The following is a 4,589-nucleotide window of genomic DNA, read 5'->3' as shown; positions in this document are numbered from 1 at the left end:
CCTCACGTTTTGGGTTTGCTGGCCTCACTTCCGGGTATGCTGACCTCACTTCCGGGTTTGCCGACCTCACTTTCTGATTATGCTGACCTCACATTCCGGGTCTGCTGACCTCACTTCCGGGTTTAGTGACCTCACTTCCGGGTTTAGTGACGTCACTTCGGGGTTTGCTGACCTCACTTCCGGGTTTGCTGTCCTCACTTTCCTGGTTTGCTGACCTCACTTCCGGGTTTGGTGACCTCACTTCCGGGTTTGCCGACCTCACTTTCTGATTATGCTGACCTCACTTTCCGGGATTGCTGAACTCACATCCGGGTTTGGTGACCTCAAATCTGGGTTTGGTGACCTCACTTCCGGGTCTGCTGACATTACTTCTGGCTTTGCCGACCTCACGTTCTGAGTATGCTGACCTCACTTTCCAGGTTTGCTGACCTCATTTCCGGTTTTCGTGACCTCACTTCTGGGTTTAGTGACCTCATTTCCGGGTAGCAGACCTCACTTTCTGGGACTGCTGACCTCACTTCTGGGTTTCTTACCTCACTTCCGGGTTAGCAGACCCCACTTCCCGGGTCTACTGACCTCACTTCCGGGTTTGGTGACCTCACTTCCGGGTTTGCCGACCTCACTTTCTGAGTATGCTGACTTCACTTTACGCGTTTGCTGACCTCACTTCCGGGTTTAGTGACCTCACTTCTGGGTTTGCTGACCTCACTTCCTCGTTAGCAGACCTCCCTTTACCGGTCTGCTGACCTCACTTCCGGGTTTAGTGTCCTCACTTCCGGGTTAGCAGACCTCAAATTCCGGGTCTGCTGACCTCACTTCCGGGTGTGGTGACCTCACTTCAGGGTGTGGTGACCTCACTTTCTGATTATACTGACCTCAATTTCCGGGATTGCTGAACTCACATCCGGGTTTGGTGACCTCAAATCTGGGTTTGGTGACCTCACTTCCGGGTCTGCTGACATTACTTCTGGCTTTGCCGACCTCACGTTCTGAGTATGCTGACATCACTTTCCAGGTTTGCTGACCTCATTTCCGGTTTTCGTGACCTCACTTCTGGGTTTAGAGACCTCATTTCCGGGTAGCAGACCTCACTTTCTGGGACTGCTGACCTCACTTCTGGGTTTGTTACCTCACTTCTGTGTTTAGTGACGTCACTTCTGGGTTTGCTGACCTCACTTCCGGGTTAGCAGACCCCACTTCCCGGGTCTGCTGACCTCACTTCCTCGTTAGCAGACCTCCCTTTACCGGTCTGCTGACCTCACTTCCGGGTTTGGTGACCTCACCTCAGGGTTTGCCGACCTCACTCTCTGAGTATGCTGACCTCACTTTTGGGTTTGCTGACCTCACTTCCGGGTTAGCAGACCCCACTTTCCGGGTCTGCTGACCTCACTTCCGGGTCTGGTGACCTCACTTCCGTGTTTTCCGACCTCACTTTCTGAGTATGCTGACCTCACTTTACGCGTTTGCTGACCTCACTTCCGGGTTTAGTGACCTCACTTCGGGGTTTGCTGACCTCACTTCCGGGTTAGCAGACCTCAAATTCCGGGTCTGCTGACCTCACTTCCATGTTTGTTGACCTCACTTCCGGGTTTAGTGACATCACTTCCGTGTTTGCTAACCTCACTTCCGGGTTAGCAGACCCCACTTTCCGGGTCTACTGACCTCACTTCCGGGTTTGGTGACCTCACTTCTGGGTTTGGTGACCTCACTTCCGGGTTTGCCGACCGCACTTTCTGAGTATGCTGACTTCACTTTACGCGTTTGCTGACCTCACTTCCGGGTGTGGTGACGTCACTTCTGGGTTTGCTGACCTCACTTCCTCGTTAGCAGACCTCCCTTTCCCGGTCTGCTGACCTCACTTCCGGGTTTGGTGACCTCACCTCAGGGTTTGCCGACCTCAATTTCCGAGTATGCTGACCTCACTTCCATGTTTGTTGACCTCACTTCCGGGTTAGCAGACCCCACTTACGGATTTGGTGACCTCACTTCTGGGTTTGGTGACCTCACTTCCGGGTTTTCCGACCTCACTTTCTGAGTATGCTGACCTGACTTTACGCGTTTGCTGACCTCACTTCTGGGTTTAGTGTCCTCACTTCCTGGTTAGCAGACCTCAAATTTCGGGTCTGCTGACCTCACTTCCGGGTGTGGTGACCTCACTTCCGGGTGTGGTGACCTCACTTTACGAGTATGCTGACTTCACTTTCCGCGTTGTCTGTCATCAACTCTGGTTTTGGTGACATCACTTCCTGGTTTTCTGACCTCACTTCAGGGTTAGCAGACCTCACTTTCTGGGTCAGGTGACCTCACTTCCGGGTATGGTGACCTCACTTCTGGGTTTGACGCCCTCATTTTCTATGTCTGTTGAACTCACTTCCGGGTCTGCTGACCTCACTTCCGGGTATGCTGACCTCACTTCCGGGTTTAGTGACGTCACTTCCAGATATGCTGACCTCACTTTTTGGGTTTGCTGACCTCAAATTCCGGGTATGCTGACCTCACTTTCCCGGTCTGCTGACCTCACTTCCAGGAATGCTGACCTCACTTTCCGAGTATGCTTACCTCACTTTTGGGTTTGCTGACCTCACTTCCGGGTTTCCTGACCTCACTTTCCGGGTCTGCTGACCTCACTTCCGAGTTAGCAGACCTCACTTTTCGGGGTCTGCTGACCTCACTTCCGGGTCTGCTGACCTCACTTCTGGGTTTAGTGACATCACTTCCGTGTTTGCTGACCTCACATCCGGGTTAGCAGACCCCACTTTCCGGGTCTACTGACCTCCCTTCCGGGTTTGGTGACCTCACTTCTGGGTTTGGTGACCTCACTTCCGAGTTTGCCGACCTCACTTTCTGAGTATGCTGATTTCACTTTACGCGTTTGCTGACCTTAATTCCGGGTTTAGTGACCTCACTTCTGGGTTTGCTGACCTCACTTCCGGGTTTGCCGACCTCACTTTCTGATTAAGCTGACCTCACTTTCCGGGTCTGCTGACCTCACTTCCGGGTGTGGTGACCTCATTTCCGGGTTTAGTGACGTGACTTCGGGGTTTGCTGACTTCACTTCTGGGTTTGCTGACCTCACATCCGGGTTAGCAGACCCCACTTTCCGGGTCTGCTGACCTCACTTCCGAGTTAGCAGACCTCACTTTCCGGGTCTGCTGACCTCACTTCCGGGTCTGCTGACCTCACTTTCTGAGTATGCTGATTTCACTTTACGCGTTTGCTGACCTCACTTCCAGGTTTAGTGACCTCACTTCTGGGTTTGCTGACCTCACTTTTTGGGTTTGCTGGCCTCACTTCCGGGTGTGGTGACCTCACTTCCGGGTTTGCCGACCTCAATTTCTGATTATGCTGACCTCACATTCCGGGTTTGCCGACCTCACTTTCTGATTATGCTGACCTCACTTTCCGGGTCTTCTGACCTCACTTCCAGGTGTGGTGACCTCACTTCCGGGTTTAGTGACGTGACTTTGGGGTTTCCTGACCTCACTTCCGGGTTTGCTGTCCTCACTTTCCCGGTCTGCTGAGCTCACTTCTGGGTTTGGTGAACTCACTTCCGAGTTTGCCGACCTCACTTTCTGAGTATGCTGATTTCACTTTACGCGTTTGCTGACCTCACTTCCAGGTTTAGTGACCTCACTTCTGGGTTTGCTGACCTCACGTTTTGGGTTTGCTGGCCTCACTTCCGGGTATGCTGACCTCACTTCCGGGTTTGCCGACCTCACTTTCTGATTATGCTGACCTCACATTCTGGGTCTGCTGACCTCACTTCTGGGTGTGGTGACCTCACTTCCGGGTTTAGTGACGTCACTTCGGGGTTTGCTGACCTCACTTCCGGGTTTGCTGTCCTCACTTTCCCGGTCTGCTGACCTCACTTCCGGGTTTGGTGACCTCACTTCCGGGTTTGCCGACCTCACTTTCTGATTATGCTGACCTCACTTTCCGGGATTGCTGAACTCACATCCGGGTTTGGTGACCTCAAATCTGGGTTTGGTGACCTCACTTCCGGGTCTGCTGACATTACTTCTGGCTTTGCCGACCACACGTTCTGAGTATGCTGACCTCACTTTCCAGGTTTGCTGACCTCATTTCCGGTTTTCGTGACCTCACTCCTGGGTTTAGTGTCCTCATTTCCGGGTAGCAGACCTCACTTTCTGGGACTGCTGATCTCACTTCTGGGTTTCTTACCTCACTTCTGTGTTTAGTGACGTCACTTCTGGGTTTGCTGACCTCACTTCCGGGTTAGCAGACCCCACTTCCCGGGTCTACTGACCTCACTTCCGGGTTTGGTGACCTCACTTCCGGGTTTGCCGACCTCACTTTCTGAGTATGCTGACTTCACTTTACGCGTTTGCTGACCTCACTTCCGGGTTTAGTGACCTCAGTTCTGGGTTTGCTGACCTCACTTCCTCGTTAGCAGACCTCCCTTTACCGGTCTGCTGACCTCGCTTCCGGGTTTGGTGACCTCACCTCAGGGTTTGCCGACCTCACTTTCCGAGTATGCTGACCTCAATTCCATGTTTGTTGACCTCACTTCCGGGTTAGCAGACCCCACTTTCCAGGTATGCTGACCTCACTTCCTGGTCTGGTGACCT

Source organism: Coturnix japonica, chromosome 24 (genome assembly GCF_054131305.1).
Source record: "Coturnix japonica strain WE chromosome 24, WE-NBRP24, whole genome shotgun sequence".
In the NCBI taxonomy this organism is placed as follows: domain Eukaryota; kingdom Metazoa; phylum Chordata; class Aves; order Galliformes; family Phasianidae; genus Coturnix; species Coturnix japonica.
Note: the sequence above shows the minus strand (reverse complement) of the source record.